This window comes from Lepidochelys olivacea (assembly GCF_965140295.1).
Source record: "Lepidochelys olivacea isolate rLepOli2 genome assembly, chromosome: 17".
NCBI lineage: Eukaryota > Metazoa > Chordata > Testudines > Cheloniidae > Lepidochelys > Lepidochelys olivacea.
Window position 1 is genome coordinate 18,747,253 of NC_140427.1, and position 23,115 is coordinate 18,770,367.

The 23,115-nt window shown below is 40.8% G+C and overlaps 1 protein-coding gene across 3 annotated transcripts in view; it reads left to right on the forward strand.

Annotated features, from left to right (window-relative positions):
* CUX1 (cut like homeobox 1) overlaps positions 1–23,115 on the forward strand; it is a 406,407-nt gene that overhangs the window by 220,896 nt on the left and 162,396 nt on the right. The gene's annotated exons all lie outside the window — the stretch shown is intronic.

Sequence of the window (23,115 nt, forward strand, 5' to 3'; positions counted from 1 at the left end):
AATAGAGGGGAACGATCACGTCCCTCGATCTGCTCGCTATGCCCCTACTTATACATCCCAAAATGCCATTGGCCTTCTTGGCAACAAGGGCACACTGCTGACTCATATCCAGCTTCTCGTCCACTGTCACCCCTAGGTCCTTTTCCGCAGAACTGCTGCCTAGCCATTCGGTCCCTAGTCTGTAGTTGTGCATTGGGTTCTTCTGTCCTAAGTGCAAGACCCTGCACTTATCCTTATTGAACCTCATCAGATTTCTTTTGGCCCAATCCTCCAATTTGTCTAGGTCCCTCTGTATCCTATCCCTCCCCTCCAGCGTATCTACCACTCCTCCCAGTTTAGTATCAGCCGCAAATTTGCTGAGAGTGCAATCCACACCATCCTCCAGATCATTTATGAAAATATTGAACAAAACCGACCCCTGGGGCACTCCACTTGACACCGGCTGCCAACTAGACATGGAGCCATTGATCACTACCCGTTGAGCCCGACAATCTAGCCAACTTTCTACACACTTTATAGTGCATTCATCCAGCCCATACTTCTTTAACTTGCTGACAAGAATACTGTGGGAGACCGTGTCAAAAGCTTTGCTAAAGTCAAGAAACAATACATCCACTGCTTTCCCTTCATCCACAGAACCAGTAATCTCATCATAGAAGGCGATTAGATTAGTCAGGCATGACCTTCCCTTGGTGAATCCATGCTGACTGTTCCTGATCATTTTCCGCTCATGTAACTTTGGACAGTTTATTCCCTCCGTGGAGCAGTAGGGAGACCATGAAGAAGATTGACTCCCCAAGTCACAATCTGTCTCCTGTGCTTCTCCAGGGCAACAAAACATTACCCCTTACACTGAGCCATAGCATATTGCCATAATCTCTAGTCCTTAGTAATAAGAGGAATGTGGTGATCAAGGTTTTGCCCATAAGATGTTGGTGGGTAGAGATCAGTCTGTAGTAGAGGCCTGCTGGCATCCATTCTTCAGTTGTGTCCAAATCTGCATCGAAGTTAGATCTTTAGAGACTAATCTTGCAAATTCTGGGGATCCTTAATCCCCATTGAGATCCTTGGGAGCTACAGTGCTTGAAACTTGTGACTGGGTCCTTAATTGTTAAGGTTCAGTGTTTACTATAGAAACAATTTTTATCCCCTTCTTATATGGACTCTATTAATTAAATTTTTGCTAATTTGCATATTTTAGTTGTTTGAAATGCCTTATTCAGAACTTGGATCTATTTTATTTTCTTACTGGTTGCATTCTTTTCCAACTGATACACACTGATAACTGTTTCTCTAATAAAAAGAAAAGGAGTACTTGTGGCACCTTAGAGACTAACAGATATATTTGAGCATAAGCTTTCGTGAGCTACAGCTCACTTCATCGGATGCATGCAGTGGAAAATACAGTGGGGAGATTTATATACATAGAGAACATGAAACAATGGGTGTTACCATGCACACTGTAAGGAGAGTGATCAGGTAAGGTGAGCTGTTACCAGCAGGAGAGCGGTGGGGAAAAACCTTTTGTATTGATAATCAAGGTGGGTCATTTCCAGCAGTTGACAAGAACGTGTGAGGAACAGGGCGGGGAGGGGTGGGAAATAAACATGGGGAAATAGTTTTGCTTTGTGTAATGACACACCCACTCCCAATCTAACACAGCTGGTATTCTGAAACCTGTTTCTCTAATGGGGCTAGAAATTAACATAGATTTTGCATATCCTTTTCTATGGGTTGGTATCATTGATACTAGCTCTGTTGTTAAAAATTTCTATTAGAGTGGATTCTACGATCCTCAGTCATGGATGAGGACACATGTATTAGGTGCTGTACAAACATAAACATGTAAATTCTTGTTTTTTTTAATATAAATATTTCACTGGCAGAATGGTGGATTTATTTTCAAAAAGTGGGATTTCCTTCCACTGTAATTATCTTAAGGTGGGCAAAAATTTTACTCTAAACTATTAGATAGACTATCTGGTGTATTTTGCGCCTTCTGAGATTTTTATAAATATAGAATATTTGGAGTTGGTCTCGCCTATGATCCTTGCTGGCTATATATACAATTAAGTAGAAGCAATAAATAGCACATCAGATAATATTTTCATTATGTTCTGTTATGCAATGATTTTGCAGCCTGAGTCAAGAATATAGTAGTCATATAGCTGAATTCTGTAATGGACATTCTGGCATGTATTTTGTCCTCTATATAAGTTTGCTTTTCTAAAACCTTAGTTTAATCTGACATCAACAGAAATGTTCTTATGATTGTTTTTTATTTCCTGTGTAAATAGTTTTGTAAAACAATCTCCTTCAGTGTTTGCAACCCAAATTTTGCAACTTGAAAATCCATGAAAACATGAAAGGGGAACTGAGTATAAATGAAGGTTAAACTAGGTAGTGTATTTTCATTGTCCAAGTTGAGAGAAACTGGAAAAGTAAACAGCAAAAAGGGTGAAAGGGGAATTAAATATTTAAAATTATTTTGGCCTAAAAAGGGATAGCTCGGTGGTTTAAGTTAATACTGGTTGTATGACTTTCAATTGTGGAATGCAGAGATCACTGGTAATTGTTTGAAATGTCAAAGGTATCTGCATATTATAAAAAAAAAAAAAAAAAGCACAGCAGGATAAGTTAAAACTTTAGGTATCTCAGCATAACAGGCGTGGATTTTTCTACAGCAACTGTTTAGAATCATTATGAAGCTGAAACTTAATGTGTAAAAATTGCTTGTTTTATCTTTCGGTGGTTTTCTAAATTTTGTAGTACAATGTGGTATGTGCAAAGCTAAGTGCAACCCAAACCATGTTCTTGACCATTTGCTAGCAGTGCAGCTTAGAATGAGATCAGTTTGTGAAATTAAAACCTTTAATAGTATTAGCCCCTTTTGTCATGTGTTGCATAAAGATTTCCCCTTCTTACTAATGAGCAGGTAGACCACTTAATATTCTTCTTCTGGGAGGCTTGTCATCTGAGCACCCTTCTCCTGGGCCCTTTTAATGGACAAATGTCTCGTGTCTAGGGCACTGAAGGTGTTAATGACAAAAAGAAGTTTGATGTACAGTCATTGCAGTGTGGCAGCTGGAATATCAGAAGCTGAATTTGACAAGATGGCAGCAGTAAAGTTTTCCATGTGTAGGCTTGAAGTAAAATGTAATTAGCCTTTATGCACAGAACAAGGATCCATTGATGAATACAGCTGGTCTTTGTTTTCTTCTGTCATTGAGTGTGGGAGGTAAAAGTGTTCTTCTTCATGTTTATTAATGCAAGATTCCTTAGACAAATGGCAAGCACAGTTTAATATTTGTTGGAACACAGAGAGGCTTGCCAAAACAGTTGTGTAAGAGGATTTCAAGGTTTTCAGATTATAATCATGTCTGGGTTAAATAAATGAATGATTGCTCTGCCTTTTTCAATTAAAGAGGCACATCCTCTCTTGAAGCCTAATACTGATTTTGTTTGCGGTCTCACACGTTTCTGTCAGCAAACCTGGATTTAACCAACACTAATGAGTTTGATCTGGAGATTCTATCAAAGCTGGAACAGAAAAAGCAAACTTGGATCTTGAGTTCCTGTCAAATTTAAAAAAAGCTTTTTTCCTAGTGAAAACAGACTGTTTGTGTAGGACAAGAAATGCTCTACATGTATTTTCTTGTGTTTTCTCCAGAACACACATTCTGCTCATATCCTCTTTCAGTTCTCTTTTGGTGCTGCACACTCGAACAAGTGTTTCAGATTCCTAACCGAGTTGTTAATGCTGTCAGCCAAAGTGCTGGAATTCAGTTTTAAGTGAACTCCAGAGCCATCTCTTTGCTCTTACACCCATTCCCCCACAACATAAGTGAATTCTAACTGGGAAAGGACCTTCAATTGTAACAAGCCTGCTGTGTGTGCTACGTTACTGTTAACATGTGGGTTGAGGTGCCTTTGATGAAAGAAAATATCACTGAAATACCACACTCCTGGTAAATTCTAAATAGTCTTATGAGGATTTTAGATACTGTACCTGTTCCTACAATAGGAAACTTCCATTAAAAATAAAATAAAACAAATTAGGGAGAGAAAGTCACATCAACTATACAGCCATGCTCCTTGTCTATGTGACTTTTCTTAGGACCTTTAGATTTTGTAATAATCTGAAAGAGGGAATGTTTACTGAAAATTCAATAAAGAAGAAGGTTTTAACATTTATATCAGGGACAGACTTAAAGTAAATACTTCTAAAAGAGAAAAGGAGTACTTGTGGCACCTTAGAGACTAACCAATTTATTTGAGCATAAGCTTTCTTGAGCTATAGCTCACTTCATCAGATGCATCCGATGAAGTGAGCTGTAGCTAACGAAAGCTTATGCTCAAATAAATTGGTTAGTCTCTAAGGTGCCACAAGTACTTCTTTTCTTTTTGCGAATACAGACTAACATGGCTATTACTCTAAATACTTCTAGTGATAGTGGGCAATACAGTATGGGGAGGAGGTGAGCAGCCCGCAGTGGTGAAAGAACAGGTTAAGGACTACTTAGAAAATCTGGACATGCACAAGTCCAGATCTAATGCATCCGAGGGTGCTTGAGGGAATAGGCTGATGTGATTACAGAGCCATTGGCCATTATCTTTGAAAATTCATGGCAATCGGGGGAGATTCCAGACGATTGGAAAATGGCAAATGTAGTGCCCATCTTTTAAAAAGGGAAGAAGGAGAACCGGGGGAACTACAGACCAGTCAGCCTCGCCTCAGTCCCTGGAAAAATCATGGAGCAGGTCCTCAAGGAAACCATTTTGAAGCACTTGAAGGAGAGAGGAAGGTCATCAGGAACAGTCAACATGGATTCACCAAGGGCAAGTCATGCTTGACCAACCTGATTGCCTTCTGTGATGAGATAATTGGCTCTTTGAATATGGGGAAAGCAGTGGATGTGATATATCTTAACTTTAGCAAAGCTTTTGGTACAGTCTCACACAGTATTCTTGCCAGCAAGTTAAAAAAGTATGGATTGGATGAATGGACTATAAGGTGGATAGAAAGCTGGCTAGATCGTCAGGCTCAATGGGTAGTGATAAACGGCTCGATGTCTAGTTGGCAGCCGGTATCAAGCGGAGTGCCTCAGGGGTCGGTCTTGGGGTCGGTTTTGTTCAACATCTTTATTAATGATCTGGATGATGGGTAGGCACTGTGCAAATGTCTCAGCCCTAACAAGCTTAACGTGTAAGTTAATGGCAACTTACAACAAGTGAATGAAGCCAGTAAATAAGTAGAGAGGCATAGGAGAGGGAGGACAAAGTATTTTTAGTACAAGTACGTTTTCCATGTTCACTAGCTGTGTGTACTGTAGCTCACCCATTGCCTAGCAATCATTAACTGGCAGTGTTATGCAGGCATCCTGGCAGATGGGAGTCTTAAGAATAAATCTGAAGGAGGATAAAGCAGTAGAGCCTTTACATATAGGTAAAGATTGCAAGACTGGGCCCTTAGACAGAAAGCAGCAATATTTTTCCACTTTCCGTCCTTGTGAATTATCCTTTCCCATTGTGGTATTAATGGACTGGGGTTCAAATATTATATAATAGGGGCAACATTCTCTCATTTACGCTGGTGTGAATCCAGATTAGCTTTGTTGACTTTTTGGCAGAGGGGTTCCTAATTTACAATGAAAACAGAATTTGGCCCTTAGTATTTAGTTTTACACACTTTTTTTAAAAAAGGAATCTTTCTCCTTTAAGTACCAGGGTTGTACTGATATTTCACTTCTCAAATATTTGCCATTTTCCAGTTTGTTGGTGCTAGAGGCCAGACTGAATTAAAAAAACAGAAGTCTTGCTCCAGCATTACATAATTATTTTGATAGATGTTCTTAAATGTTGCTTCTCCTCATTGAACGTGAAACACTGTGATTAGTATGGCTGTGTTGTATGTGGCATGAAATAGTTTCTATTTGCTGTACCTTTAAGGTCTTAAAGTTTCCTACATCCTGTCCTTCTGCTGAGTCATTAACTTCTAATGCATGTCTCTGGAACTATTATTCTAGTTAAAATGATTTCCCTAAAAACAGGAGATAGAGTTTCATAAGCTATGTATGCTCTAGCCTTTTTGCCATAAAATTTGCTAGTCGCCATAACTGGTGCAACCTCAACCGTGATAGTAATGTGTGGAAATAAAAGAGAGGAAGAGGCTAGCATAGATAAGACCATACAGTCCTAAAGGGAAGAATTTAAAGAAAAAAGAACACAATTGCACTAAATCTGACTGAACTCTAAATGGTTTCTGGAATTTGAGAGAGAGAGATTTATGAAAGGTTTAAACCATGCTTCATGCAAAACTTAAAAGGGTTTACAAGACCTAATTGATGATGATGTGCTTAATGCACCAAACACTAGTGATGGGTGAAAATATTTTGGAGGTTCTGGTCAGACATTTCTGCAGTTGATTCAAACCTCCTGGTTCTGTGAAATTGGGCTGAAAGTACAAACTGGTCTTTTTTTCAAGATCTTTGTTCTAAACTTACCGCTTCCAGTTAGGCCAGTGAAACATTACAAGGCTATTTGCTGCCTGTAATGGAGTTCTTCTCTGGATTACAGTATTACTACTGAATTTGAACCCACCTTTATAAAGCACTCTGAGAACTTGGTATAAATGTTGTCATTAGCCTCTGCTTTTGAATGGGGAAATTGAGGCCCACAGAGATGAAGTGACATGCATAATGCCAACAAGTCTGCTCCTGGCTGGAGTCTTGAAATGTGGGGAAGGTGTAGCAGGAGATAACATAATGGGACAAAAGTTTTCTGAACTTTTAAAAATCTACAGTGTGTGCATTTTTGATAAATCTAAATAAAGAAAACATATTTGAAAGTTACTATTGAAGTCAAGCTGTTTGGACTCCGTTAAATTCTAGTAGCTAGTTTGATGTATGTACTCTTTTGATAGTGTAGACCTGAGCTAACTCTTGCAAGAGTTTCTTAAATATCTCTGTTGAAAATAATCAGTTCTATTTTCTGGTATAATGTAAAAGGCAGTGTGTTTTTAGCAGTTTTAAAAAAAAATCAGACATTCAAGCACACCCTGGTTGTTATCCTGGTTCATTTTCTTTATCCTGACATTATATAGAGGTCTTCAGATGGAAGTGTGTGTGTCAGACCGCCTCTCCCCTCCAATTCCTTCTCTACCACCTTTGGTCTAGGACGGAATCTGCAGCAGAGCCCACGTCTCCTGTTCCATCAGTGGTGCCTTACCTGTTAGTTTCTTCTGCTGCTGCTCCTTTCCTCTATTGAAAAAAAAACAAACTGGAAGTCTTTGCTCTTTTTTTGTTTTAGCTTTACCTTTAGAGTTATTCCATAGCTTAGGTTTTCATTTCCCCACTTCCTGCCCTTCCTGACTGGGAAGCATTGTCCCTCACCCTTATGCCCATATCTCCTGGGTTTAGAAGGTGCATCTCTTGCAGAGCCACCTTCCTGGTAACAGATGGCCACCTGCACCTTTATTCGCTGTATGGGAGAGGGACACATACCGCACAAATGTTCCCACTGCCATGACTTGATGGCCCGGGCCAGAAAAGACTAAAACATTTGGTTTAAATTTCTTCTTATGGAGAAATCGCTGCATCTGGCGTCGGACCCGGCCCGGACTCTCCCCCTGTGAGGCCCTACGTGATGATCATGTGGGCAAACAAATGAGTAGATCTTGTGTGTGCCATGCTTCCTCGTTTAACTGGAAAAGGTGGCTGTTCAAAAATGGGAAACAAGTAAAAAAACTTCCCTGTTCTGTGACCTTTAAGGGTTGTGAATTGTGAATTACAAAATCCAGAGCCCTGAAAACACATGGTGTCACTGTTCTCTTTATTTTCTTTCACTTTTTGGAAACTCACACATTTTGCATGAGTGTTGGAGGACCATCCTGGTTATATGCAGACACTGGACTGATTCATCCCACTTCGCAAATTCATCACACGTTTCCATTTTGGTTTTATTTTTTATTTATAGAGAACTCCTTGTTATCTGTCAATAGCTATGTATCTGGCACAAAGCTTTTAAAGTTTCATTAGATACCAATATGCTGCTTCCTCACTGGTCTTTTTTTTTTTTTCAGTGTGTCATTAGTTGTGACCATAAATGTACCTAATCCCTTCACTCTGTTTACATTTTGATACAGGGTCCAAGATATCATACATCCTCTGACCATAAAAACTAGCCTGGATCTCTTACGTAGTTAGTAAAAAAGAGTTCTTGCGCAAAATGCTGGTTTTGTACTGTAACTTTCAAAGTATTACACTATAACCCTACCTATATAGGGTCTGAAATTGAGAGTTGCTGAATATACTCACTGCTCCTGTTGACTTCAGGGACTTGATCAGGGCCAGAGAAAGTAAATTCTACAGATGTTTTGATGATTTACAGATGAAAGCTTCAGCCTGATTTAGGCGTTTAAAACTTTTGACATCATTAATTTCCCCATCTCACCCATGTATAACCAATTTTTAAGGGGCACTATAAACTTCTGTAGTCCCCCAAATTTTACTGCTTTACAAAATGCCAATGCTACTTTAGTTTTAACCCATCCTTCAGGTGTTTGCAACCCAATCGCAGCAGCAAGGGAATCGCTCTTGTGGAAACATGTCTCTGGGGAGTGAGTGTTCATGCATGCCCAGAGACAATCGGTCTGCACCTGTCTGGGTGAAGGAGGGATGGGCAATGTTCTAGTTAGCGATAAGGGGGATTGTGTTGCCTGCAGATATTCAGCAGGTTAGGAAGTGGTATGTCCCAGCTTCTTCCGAGTGATCTAATGGTCACAGGGATGTGTCACATGGAGTGACCCAAAAATTACTGTGTCATTTGTAGTAGGTTAGCCCACCCAACCCAGTTCCTTATTCAAGGAGCAGTTGCAGAATTGAGAAGAGTGGGGGTAAAACACATGGCAGTACTTGGCACAGAAATAAAGCTTCAGGTCAGGGAGTAGCCTGTTTTATCTTATTCAGAAACTTCTAATGGGTCACAGGGACATGTCACTTGGGGTGAGCCAAGAGTTTAATATGTTAAATAACAAGCAATGGTTAAGAATTTATTTGCTACAGTTTTTTCAAGTCTGTTATATGTATTTGTTACACAGTGCTAATGTCTTTGTAAAGTTTTAAACAACTCATGCGACTGTGTAACCATAGAGTAACTAACTGTCTTATTAGATCTAATTCAGTCTTTATTGGAGACACTTCTGTGAAAATGGGAACAGTTTATACAGTGTTATCCCACATGGCTGATGATGTAAAGGAAACTGGAGTCATGCTGCAGAGAGACAACTATACCCTGCTTTGCCTTTCACTATGTGTGTATGGGAATCTCTGTCTTATGTAAAACAAATGAAATGCTATGCCAAACAGCTGGCTCTGCAGCCAGAGTGCTCAGGATCTTTGTTCAGGGCCATCGTTAAAAGATTTCACAAAACAGCCTTAAAAATGAAAAGTTTCCTTTCCGAGAGAGAGATAATTGAACTCATTGATTTGTTTCACGGTTTGTTTGCCCTTTCATTCCCTTCCTGAGGTGCTGTTTGTTGAGGAATGTCTCCAATTGCCAGAAAGACAGTGGGGTGTCTAATATTTCCCCGGCAGCTCTCCTTTCAGCTCTAGCAGAGTATTGTGGCAAGCCTGCAATATGAATTTTTAATGCAGAACTTTATAACATAGCCCTTGCAGCACGGCTGCACTACTCTCTTGAGCTTTCAGATTTAATGCTCTGATGAACAGAGCACAGACTAGGGGCATTCTACATCAGTCAGAATTAACCCCTCAATTACCAAAAGTAGATCTGTTAATTTCCCTGTAGATTAACATAGTGTGTTGGAGGAAGGTTTCAAATAATGTGCTCAAAAAGGTATCAGAATAATTTTGAATTTGATTTCTAAAATGCTGATCTATAATTCATACCTGGGCCTCTTTTTCTGTTTCTGATTACAGGGATCTTTTAATGTTTGTTACAGTATGAGGGTGGTGCAGCACTGGAATGGGTTACCTAGGGAGGTGGAGTAATCTCCATCCTTATTGGTTTTTAAGGCTTGACAAAGCCCTGGCTGGGATGATTTAGTTGGGGTTGGTCCTGCTTTGAGCAGGGGGTTGGACTAGATGACCTCCTGAGGTCTCTTCCAACCCTAATCTTCTATGACTCTATGCTGCTTGGAGTCCTGGCTCCCCACTGGGAACCTGATTGCACTGAGTCTCCCCATTGGGAGCCCAGGCGGTTGCCCTGCTCCTGGCGGAGAGCTGAGAGCCTGGGGGGCTGCCTGGCTCCTGGTGGGGAGCTGTGCGGAACTGGGCTCTAAGCCCCCCTCTTAAATTGGTGAAAGCGCTCCTAGTGAGAATGCTCACCAGCAACAGAAGGGAGAGCAGTGTGGACATGAATCACCACAGTAATTATCAAGGTGACTGTAAGTTGGCTTAACATAATTTGACTTAAGTTTGTAGTGTAGACATGCTATTAGAAAAGGGTTTATACTTTAGTGATGTTAAACCAATTTGTCTTCAGCCTTGTGAACAAGACATGCAAGTTGTTTTCAACTGATACCACAGAAGTACATTTACACTTTTAAATCATATGTCAGGATCTTCACTTATTCCAGATGTTGGCCTTTAAGCAGTATGTCTTACTCACTGTGGGCCCAAGATTGTCCTCTTTACTTATGAAAAACTCCTATGATATTTCAATGGAAGTCTTGCAAGAGCAAGGACTTCTGATTTGGCTTTACAAGTAGAGAAATCCCCTCATTTCATTCAGTAGTTCCAGTCATGTGTTACATCTGACTTTACTTCTACAAAAATAATAGCACATTTTGGTATGAAGTTTAAGATCTTGTTCTTAGAGGATTGAAAGTTGTGTGTTTAATGCACTGTCCTGGCAATTCAGAGATCTGTGTTGTATTCCTAGCACTGACTGAAGGTTGCTTTGTGACTTAAACACTTTTTGACTTGGTTTCTCCGTGTGTAAAATGAGTATAATCCTTCCTTACATTATGGGATAGTGCTATAGAGGTAGAATATTATTATTCTGCTGGCATAGAGATTGTAGTCATTTATGGATTCTGAGAACAGAAGGCACACTGTGATCACCTAGTCTGACCTCCTGTATAACACAGGCCATATAACTTCCCTAAAATAATTCCCAGAACATGTCTTTTAGAAAAACATCCAATCTTGATTTTAAAATTGTCAGTGATTGAGAATCCACCATGATCATGGGTAAGTTTGCCTCTATATATTTCTTTTATATATATCCATGGTACACCCACATCTTGAATACTGAGTGCAGATGTGGTTGCCCCATCTCAAAAAAGATATATTGGAATTGGAAAAGGTACAGAAAATGGCAGCAAAAATTATTAGGGGTATGGAACAGCTTCCATATGAGGAGAGGTTAATAAGACTGGAACTTTCAGCTTGGAAAGAGATGACTAAGGTGGGATATAATTGAGGTCTACAAAATCATGACTCGGGTGGAGAAAGTAAATAAAGATGTGTTTACTTCTTGTCATAACACAAGAACTAGGGGTCACAAAATGAAATTAATACAAGGTTTAAAACAAACAAAAGGAAGTATTTCTTCACACAATGCACGGTCAACCTGTGGAACTCTTCGCCAGAGAATGTTGTGAAGGCCAAGACTATAACAGGGTTCAAAAAAGAATTAGGTAAATTCATGAAGGATAGGTCCATCAATGGCTATTAGTAAGGCTGTTTTAGTTATGGGTATTTTAGTAAAAGTCATGGACAGTAAACCAACATTCACAGCCTGTGACTTGTCCATGTCTCTTACTGTATACCCCTGACTAAAACTTGGGGGGGGGGGGGCGAAGGGGCAGCACCAGGGGTGCAGCTGGGATGTGTGTGTTGTGGGTGCTCGGGGGTGGAGGGTTTGGTGGGGCTGAGGCAGGTTCCCTACCCGACTCCTGGGAAGCGGCAACATCTAGCTCCTAGCTCCATGTGCTGTCTCCGCTCCTTCCCAAGCCCTGGTTCTGCAGCTCCCATTGGCGGAGGCAGCATGTGGAGCTAGGAGCTGAGGGATGGGAGTTCCTGTTGCCCTTCCAGGGAACCCCCTCCAGGTAAGTGCCACCCCAGCCCTCAGGCCGCCTCCCCCACCCCAAACTCCTGGTGCTGGGGGGTGAGGGAGCCTGAGAGTGCTCCAGCAACAGCTGGTGCAACTGGCCCAGGGGCTGCCTGAGCTGCTCAGCCACACGAGCCGCTGCAGAGGTCACAGAAAGTCACAGAATCCGTGACCTCTGTGACAAACATGCAGACTTAGCTATTAGCCAGGATGGGCAGGGGTGGTGTCCCTAGCCTCTATTTGCAGAAGCTGGGAATGGGCCATTGGGGATGGATCACTTGGTGATGACCTGTTCCGTTCATTCCCTCTGAAGCACCTGCCACTGGCCGTTGTCAGAAGACCAGATACCGGGCTAGATGGACCTTTGGTCTGCTGTTCTTATGTTAAGTTGTTCCAATGCTTAATTACTGTCCCTTTTCAAAATTTACACCTTATTTCCACTCTGAGTGTGTCTAGCTTCAGCTTCCAGCCATTGGATCATATTATGTCTTTCTCTGCTAGACTGAAGAGCCCATTGTTAAATATTTGCTCCCCACATATGTACTTACAGTCTGTAATCATGTCACCCCTTAGCCTTCTCTTGGCACCTTTAAGAGGCAGGAAGCTGCACTTACTGTTGTGGGAGGATAACTGGCTGATGTACCCTCTCCTCTCAGTTAGTGCAGTAGTTCAGTGTTAGGACATTCTAACAGGCAAATGTTTTCAAACCTAGTCACTTCAAATTAGGCATCTACATCAATGTTTAGGCAACTAATTAAAGAGTGGTCTGATTTTGAAAAATGCTAAGCCTTGGTGATTCCCGTTATCTGAAAATTTCAACAAGTGAAATAAATACAGCATCTCTGAGATTCTGAGAGTCCTAAACTTCCAGTGAAGTCAAGGCACTTTGCAGTATCTGCCTGTTTGTTTTCAGAGTATTGTGAAATCCCTAGAAGACAACTACACGGATGACTTTGAAAAAACAAGAGGTGACCAAAGTCACGTTTGGGATGATGGAGCTACAAAATCTTGTCCAGAGAATGCATGCAGTTTAGTTAAAACTATAGTCTTTAGGACTGACATTTCACATCTTTTAGTGAATGCCGTGTCTCACCATGGTCTGATTTATGGTTTTAGTCTCGCACACAAAAAAACAATTGCATTCATCAGCAAAAACACCATATGGAAACTCAATGTAAATATAGGACTTAAAAGACATAGTTCAACAGAATGTTTTGCCTCTTCTCTATAATAGGAAGTGTAAATCTATCGTAGGCCTGAGCTCGCAGAGCAACTCCTTTTAGCTCAATAGCGTAACATTTACCAAGAAAACTGGAGACCAGAATTCTACTCCTATTAGTGACTTGTTCCCTGTCAGTTCCCTCTGTAGTAATAGGCCATCTAGAGCTCCTCCCACTAAGCATTAATGCACTGTTCAGTAGCTCCGCCTCTTCCCCTGAGGTCCTGTCCCTGTCCACTCCTTCCACCTGCCTGGGTCAGGAAGGACTTGCCTGCGAAGCCAGGATGGGAGCTGCAGCTTCTAGACAAAGGTAGGAGGCAGCCCCAGCTGAGTAAGGGGTGGAGCTGGTGCTCACAGTAACTGGACTTTGGGTGTCTGGTCAGTAGATCTGACTGGATGCTGTCAGGTCCTCTTTTGGACTGGAAAGTCCGGTCGAAAACTGGGCACCTGGCAACCCTATTAGCACTCTGGAACTCTGACCCTAGGCAGGCAGGAGTGACTTGCGATGCTATTTGTTCAGGAAGATGAGTGATAGTCTCCATTTGGGCATGTTTGAACGAGGAAATTATAGCAGTGTTCTCACTCACTTCAGACCCAGAGAGAACATGGGCCTGTCATGTTTGCAGTGTGCACCCTTTCTCAACCAAGTGTTCAGATAGGCACTCAAGTATGACATACACAAATTGAGAACAAAGATGTCTGTATTTAACCTGCAAATGCTACAATATAGCTAACTTCTGTGCAGTGAAGTGCAAATGAGTTAATTTTATTTGAATAACATCACAAATAAATAAATACTAATTTGCTGAAGACCAGTTTTGGGGAAAAGGAGTTATTTTCATGCGAAGAGTTCATTAATTACTCTGGAAAAAGTGCTGATTGTGTATTTCTCTGTATCAAGAGAGGTTTTCCAACAGCTCCTCTTATGTTATCTTCTCAAGTACTGCACACTTACCTGACACAGTAGTACAGATCCAGGAGGAGTCAGATTCAGACAGTGCATCTGGGTACAATGTAAAAGTTTGTTAAAAAGATGCTAGACAGATAGTTTAAAGCTGAGACCTATACAGTACATCATAGAACTGAAAGGACCTTGAGGGGTCATCTGGTCCAGTCCTCTGCACTCATGACAGGACTAAGTATTATCTAGACCATCCCTAACTGGTGTTTGTCTAACCTGCTTTCAAAACTCTCCAGTGATGGAAATTCCACAATCTTCCTAGGCAGTTTATTTCAGTGCTTAACCACCCTGACAATTAAGAAGTTTTTCCTAATGTCCAGCCTCAACTGCTCTTGCTGCAATTTAAGCCCATTGCCTCTTGTCCTATCCTCAGAGATTAAGGAGAACAATTTTTCTCTCTCCTCCTTGTAACAAACTTTTATGTACTCAAAAACTGTTATGTCCCCTCTCAGTTGTCTTTTTTCTCCAGAATAAATAAACCTAATTTTCTTCAATCTTTCCTCATAGGTCATGTTTTCTAGATCTGTAGTCATTTTTGTTGCTCTTCTCTGGACTTTCTCCAATTTGTCCACGTCTTTCCTGAAATGTGGCACCCAGAACTGGATACAATACTCCACCTGAGGCCTAATCAATGCGGAGTAGAGCGGAAGAATTACTTCTAACGTCTTGCTTACAACACTCCTACGAATACATCCCAGAATGGTGTTTGCTTTTTTTTTTTTTGCAATGGTGTTACTCTGTTGAGGTCATATTTAGTTTGTGATCCACTGTGACTCCCAGATCGCTTTCTGTAGTACTCCTTCCTAGGCAGTCATTTCCCATTTTGGAAGTCTGATACCATTATAAGAAATGACAGTACAGTTGAAAAAATTGAGTACCATGTCAGGAATTGGGTGACCTAGATTCTGGTCTCACTTCTGCTATCTGACCTGCTGTGTTACCTTGGGCATAATACTTACTCTGTGCCTCGGTTTTCCCATCTTCAAAAAATAGCCACCAATCTTTGCAAGTCTCTTTGAGATCTATGGATGAAAATTGTGGCTGTATACCAATGTTACCACTATTATAAAATGAACTTATTTTAAGACTGTAAAACTTCTTTTTGGTAAGGGGAAAATCTATGGCCCTTGATATTGGCCTGACATTTTAAAAAGCTCTACATACACTATATACAATAGTGCATTTGTGCAGGATTGCTCTTTTCAGATGTACACTGAAGCTGTGGGTCCTTTTATTAATTATTTACTGATTTAATCCTCAAATGATGGACTAGAAACTTCCCCCAACCTTAAAGACACAACAAAACCAAACAAACCTCACTAAGGTATGATAAGCACAAATACAGCTGAAAATGGGAAAAAAAATTAAACATATTAGCATAAATCGTATTTTGGATATCATCACAGTGTTCTTTAATGAGAAAATAGCGTGTGCACACACAATGCATGTAAAGGTACTTACAGCAAAAGAAAATTTTGTATGATTTTTGCTAGGCTAATTATTTCAATTTGTTGGTAATTAGCTAATTTTCCAATAATCTCACTTTGCACATGACCAGCTATGTTAAAATGGAACCAAAACTAGGTCATAACATATTTCTGTTTTTTATCAAAATATTGGAAGTACAGCCTAGGGAAACCTTTTAATACAAGATTAGAAGAAAAAAACCCCTATTTATCACCCAAGGTATCTTTCTCTTGTTCCCTGAACAATTGTAGTGACATAACTTTTATGATCTAGCCATAAATGTATTTGGAGTTCCCCATTTACACACCATTGGTCTTTCAGCACCTTGGCAAACTGACACATTGTTTCATAGTTTTCCTGTTGCCAACCACACAAATAACATCACACACAGCTTTGCTCAAGATCATATTCCTTTCAGCATATTTTACACAACAGCTGCCCTTTCTTGCAAGGGATGTTGCTTCCTTCACCATCTACTCTTATGGGCTCTCTTTTGAAGACACCTGCAAACATGTTTTTCTCGTTTATTAGTCATTTACAGTACTTAACCTTGAGTAACATATCATTAACAATTAGAATGGACTATAATTATCCATTTTTAAAAATTAGGCCAAATGCCATCTATTGTCAGTTGCATTTTCCAGACATTTGAGGGCTTTCTGAGGCAACTATGTAGCCTTGAAGTTGTATTGTTTTCTTATCTGTATCTTACCTGTTTTCTTATCTTCTTATTTTGTGTAATAATGTAAAGATTATTCTATGTTTTTAAATGTTAGACACACAAGGGAACTGAACAGGAATGTCCCATCTTTGAGCATTCCAGGATTCAAGATGTGCATTCCGTGTGCATGCAAAGTTGATCACCATCCTGCATGACTTTTGTTTTCAGGTGTCTCGAGGTCTCTGTTAAACTGTGAGCAACCTTCACTGCAGCATCCTAACTCAGTGAACCAGCTCCAGAAACCTGATTCAGGCCCTGATTGACAAATTCTTAGTCATTGCTTCAAGTATCCAAAACCACCTGAGTCTGCTGTCACCAATACTATTCAGTGGCCACCGAAGAGTTTGCTGTTACCACTACTGTCCAGTAGCCTGTTCAGGGAACAAGAAGAAGATACTCCTTCTCATTCTTTCACCCTCAAATTTGTTTCATGGCATAAATCAGTCCTTGGTTTAATCATTGCTTTCCTAATGCCCTATTGCTTCTGGATTCTCCTGTGCAATAAAGTTAACTGATGCTAAGGATGGTGATGGATAGAAAGTTCATCACTGTTTCCCTCCACCATCCAGTATTCATTGGGAGGAATGACTGATAATGCTGCCAGTTTACGCTCTGTAGTACTTGTCAACTGCCAAGACTATATTTGTGGACTCATGGTTCTTTTCCCTGTAGGATATTGTTAACCCTGAGGACTAGTAGAGGTCTCTTAGCTGTGGTGCTGCATGTTTCTGCTCTGGCTACACTCTAGTCAGACAGAGCTGGCTTAATTTTCTAGGTCTTCAAATGTATCAGCTTTAGTTGGGGCTTACATTCTTTCCTTTTTCATACTGAAACAAATTGTTGAACAATTAATTTGTAATCGCCTAGAGGCAGGGCCGTCCATTGGTGGGGGAGAGGGGCCGGGACATAGGCACTGAGTTTCTAATCTACTGGAGGGTGCTCCCCCCCCCACCCCCTCCCAGTCTCCTGATGCTGTGAAACATCTGATCTGTGGCAGGTGATAGACCCTGAGAGGGAGGGGGAGGCTGCTGGTGGCTGCTCCTCACCCCCTCCCACCTGCTCGCCTGCCTCCTCACCACCCTTCCATCTGCCGCTCACCTCCCCATTCACCTCCTCACCCCACTTGCCTTCCTGCCTCACCTCCTCATGACCTTATTGACCCCGATTCGCCATGCCCAAGGGACAGCTCTGCCTAGAGGGTAATAGGGTTATAAGGAATAGCCTGCATGGATTTGCAAGACTAAATTATGCCAAACCAGCCTAATCTCCTCCTTTGACAGAGTACCTGGCCTAGCAGTTAGTGGGGAAACAGTAGATGTGATATATCTTGATTTTAGTAAGGCTCACAGTCCCACATGACATTCTCATAAGGAAACAAGGGAAATGCGGTCGAGATGAAATTACAGTAAGGTAGGTGCTGGTTGAAAGACCATTAAAAGAGTAGTTATCAGTGGTTTGTTGTTAAACTGGGAAAACATATCTAATAGTATCCTGCAGGGGTCAGTCCTAGGTCTGGTACTATTTAATATTTTCATTAATGACTTGGATAGTGGAGTGGAGAGTTTGCATATAACATTTGTAGGTGATACAAAACTGGGAGGGGCTGCAAGCACTTCGGAGGAGAGAATTAAAATTCAAAATGTCTTTGACAAATTGAAGAATTGGTCTGAATTCAGTAAGATTAAATTCAATAAAGACAAGTGCAAAGTACTTCACTTCAGAAGGACAAATCAAATGCACAGCTGCAAAAGGGGAACAACTGGCTAGGTTGTAGTACTGCTGAAAAGGATCTAGAGGTTATAGTGGATCACAAACTGAATATGAATCAACAACATGGTACAGCTGCAAAAAAGGTTAATGTAATTATGGAGTATATTAACAGGAGTGTTGATTGGACTAACACCTGTCAGGGATGGTCTAGGTTTATTTGGTCCTGCCTCAGCACAGAGGCTGGACTTGATGGCTTCTCAAGTCCCTTCGTGCCATAGATTTCTGTGATTCTTCGAACTAAGAGGGAAGAAACACTTTGGGACATTAATTCAAGCCAAGTTGTAGCCTTCTAGTCCCTTTCCTGAGAACATGCCTTCATCGTTTTATATAATTTTAAATCTATATTACACTACTGTAGTATGTTGAGCCAGGTTAACTCAGTAGGAAACCACTTCTGTATCCGGACTTACTGCAGATAATAGCTATACTTTCCGTCTGCTTGACTGAAAGGTAGAAGCCACTAAACAGCAATTTTAACTATTTTTGGCTGCATAAGATCTCCCTCTGTCTGTACTGTGATGAAATAATCTAATTTCCTGCCAAAGTAGTAGAAGTTAATGTTATAGATCAAAAATACATTTTAGTTGTGATACAGATAACTTATTTGTTTTCCTGATGGAGATCATTGATTAATTCTGTCACTGTCATCTTCACTGATGCTGTGACATGTAACTGGCAGACTGAAGCTGATCAAATCAGGAGTGAGAAAAGTTGGATGGGCAAGGAGTTCTGACTCAGGAGTTCAGTATTAAATGGACTTTGTGTGATGACCCTGAATGATTGTGAAACCTTGCTCTTTTCTCTAGTTTTTCTTGTAAAAGTTCTCTTCTTCAAGTAAAAAGAAAAGGAGGACTTGTGGCACCTTAGAGACTAACCAATTTATTTGAGCATAAGCTTTCGTGAACTACAGCTCACTTCATCGGATGCATACTATGGAAAGTGTAGAAAATCTTTCCATAGTGTGCATCCGATGAAGTGAGCTGTAGCTCACGAAAGCTTATGCTCAAATAAATTGGTTAGTCTCTAAGGTGCAACAAGTACTCCTTTTCTTTTTGCGAATACAGACTAACACGGCTGTTACTCTGAAACCTTCTTCAAGTAATGTTCCTATGGGCTCTCCACTTCAAGAGTATGTGCACCTCTTTTGCTGTCATTGGAGATTTTTGGTAACACAGCCCATTCACTCCACACATGCATCCTTCCTATCCTTATGTTTTGTACGGAGGGTATACTGGGCTATGATGTATGAACCATCTTCAGTTTTTTCTCAACTGCCTCGGCCTAAGATGGGGCATCCGTTGGTGCCGCCTTATGTATGTAGGTACCCTGTTTGTACTTTATAGTGTACTTAATCATTAGTTTAATTAATTAGTACTAATAGATTAGTTTTAATTGTTGTTGTAGTTTTTATTGGATTTTTTTTCTAGAGGCTTTTAGTTTCTTCCTCCTCCTGCCTGCCTTTCCCAGTGGAAATTTCCTTCCTTGAAGGAGCTCCTTGGGGCACGACTAAATCCCCAGGGTTCAAGCATCCATGTGCTATCCAAAGGCAAGATCTGCGCAGATTCAAGAGTTGTTTTAGGACAGACAGAGATAAAGCTTCAACGACTCCTCATGGAAAGCTCCCTCTGACCTGTGTCAGACCCAGTCCCAGGTACCCCTCTGTTCAGTATTCAAGTGACTACAGCACGCATCCACTTCTGCAGCTTGATCGCCTTCCAGATTTTTGTGAGACAGATCTGCAGGTGAGAACGCCAAATCTTCTATCAAGAGGAGCTCCAAATCTCCTCAGAAAGAAGCTGGTCTTAAAAGACCTTCCGTACTCGAGACCTTGCACCCCATGCAGTGTGCTACTGAGGCTTCATGTGGTCTTGGTACCAAGAGTCCCTCTATAGCTAAACCCCTGAGTACATCTAAACCCCATAAAACCCTGTATTTGGTACCAGAGCATACCTCCGTAAAATCTAAGCACCATCAAGATGCTAGGGATTCCAAAGACTCTGCACTAAGGAAGAAGGTACCGACTGTGTCCTCCATTTCCTCATTGCTACCTATGGTAACTAGATCCATCAGTCAACCAGTACTGGCACAGACCATACCACCCTTGGTATTGCAGGTTTCTACTACCCAGACTCATTAGGTTTCCACGGAGATAGCTCCATTGTCACAGAAATGCAGATTTGTATCCACCGTTACTTCGATTATCAACCGAAGCCTGACTCCTCTGGAGCCTTCTCTTTAAGGTTGCTTCCACCTTGAGCTGTTCCTCATCCCCTTTGATATGACCAGCACTGGTGCCTCCCTCCTTTCCTTAAAGCCCTCCCTAATGGCCACTTTGGGATGCTAGGGCAGACTACTGTTGCAGTTCTCCAAGGCACCTAGCTCTCAGATTGAGCATTCAGAGACTGCACTCTCCTGTCCTATCCATCCCCCCACATCATACCAACCAAAGGAGCAAGAAAGAAGAGCTGATAAGGTGACAGTGCCTCAAACAAATATTTCTTCATCCTCCCTGGAAGAGGCAATTATTGCTCCCCACCCCTTTACTACAGTTACTGTATTTAATGTAGGAAATACCACGTATCGTGCATAGCACTGAGTGGGATTTATGCATAAATACTAGCTTTTAAATGGTGAGCACTAGGTATAGTCTTATTTTGGATCTAAAACACAGATACCTTTTTTGTTACACAGTTTAGCTTTTGGGTTAGATAAATGACATTCCTTGAGACGTCCCCAACTGCTTTACACTTGCAAGTGAAAACAACGAGGTCCCTGGAAAGAATTGTACACAGTTAAAGGGGCCAGCAAGTCTGACCTCATCTTCTCTGTTTGTATAACACTTCAACAGCAAAGAAGGAATGGCTGAATTACTGATTTACTACTTAGCCCCATAAAAGGAGCTTAGTGTGGGGAAAATCCAAAGAGGAAAGACAGGATATACTGTAGTTGGAACCATGTTTCATTTAATTAATTCCTTTACAAAAAGAGCAGTGGATCCATTCTTGCAAATGACCTCTTAACTTGCTATCAGTATATCCACCTGCGGGTACATCCTATAGATAAGGGTTTAGTTGAGTCATTATAGAATAGTATTGCACTCTAGGGTGAGGAAATCCCTCATTTTACTACTTTTATGATGCTTGAAGCTACCGTACCTTCACCTTCAAGCAACATAAGAAATCCTAATTACTATTACTTAATATTGTTAATATTAAGATGACTCTATTAAGCATGTTTATGTCCTAGGCAATGTGCAAGACACAAATAAAGACGGTCTCCCTCTCAAGAAACAACCTTAGACCTGATCCTGTAGTTGATTCTGCATAGGCAGATCCTCCTGCATACACAGATAGAATCTCATCTGATGAATGGTGCTTGGCCTGGACACAAAGAACTGCACATGTGGATCCTCATTTGCCTGTTAATAATCCAAATATCTGTTTTCTCGCCTTAAGACTTAATTGCTACTAACGTCAGAATACACATTTCAAGTGTTTCGAACCCCCCCCACCACCCAAATCCTGTAAACAAATCTGTATCATCCCATTTCCCTTCTCTCCCTGCAAGAGTTTTTACATTTAGAAAATGTAATCTGCATTCAATGAAAAAGATTCTGACATCACCTTATTTTGACTTAGTAGAAACCTTTGCAAAGTTATCACAGGATAGAATGCAATTTACAACTGGATCTCCAGTTCACTGGAGTGCTGAACCTATTTGTATTAACTGGTACAAAAAAGTAATCAAAAGGTTCCATATTGCAGTTTACAACAGCAGTCTACAGTTCAGCCTGCAGCTATTTTGCTGTTACAGTATTTTAAAGGTTAAACAACTGTGGAAAGAGAACTAGAGAATCTGAAATGTGTTCCTGAAAATAAAATTGGAAAAGGTTAAATTGGAAAAAATAGCATTATCACCCCAGGGAGAGCTTGCAATAGGACCTAGTATTGCCTGTAAGGGAGGATTATTTTGGAATAAATAGTTTTCATATATACAGCTATTATGTATGCCTGTGACACTCACATAATCCTCCAATGTCTGGAAACTTTAGGAGGAAAAGTGTTGACTCTTCTTGGTTACATGAATTCACTGCTATTACATTGTCAGTGTCATCGTTTTTGTTGTTGTTGTTGTTGTTTTTTTTAAAGAACCAGAAGCTAAACTCATGTTAGCTAGATCCTCAGCTGGTATAAACTGGCTGCTGTAAAGAATTCAATGGAGCTATTCTGATTTATAATAGGTGAGGACCTGGCCCATGCAAGTCTAAGGGTTCGAGAAAAGAATGCCTAAGAGCAGCCATATACTGAGCTTCCCTTTTCTGTGCTCAGCATCTGTCTGAGGCAAATCCAAGTGGTTTTATGGGTCCTCATTCTTTTCACTCAAGGGCCACCAGATTCCTCTCTACATCATATGAATCTTCTTTAATAAGAACAAGCTGGTAGCTGGTGGTGAGATTGTGATAGCTACCTTTTTCCTTTCTCCTTCTTTGTGCTTCCTCGTCATCTCCTTCTCTTCTTTTTTGCCTCCTTTTCTCTGCTCAATTTCTTTTCCTTTTCCTAGTCATTGTCCCCTTCTCCCTCTCCTCCTCTCCTGTTCAGTGTGATTTATATTGTCGATAGCCTGAACCCCACCTCAGAACTGTAATACAGTACAATTATAATTTGACATAAAATTCTGTTTCCCTTCAGAAGAGAGTAAGATTTGGAAGGGGAGATAGACATACAGGCAGCCATAGTTATATTGTTATATAGATAATTATTTGAATTTCTGAGCTCAACATGCCCCAAATCTTCTGGGTGTTTTAACAGAATTCAGTGAACAAAATTATACAAATAAAGCAACAGGCCTAAATAAGTATCCAGCACAGGCGCGGCCAATATATTAGACAGATAAAACACCCTC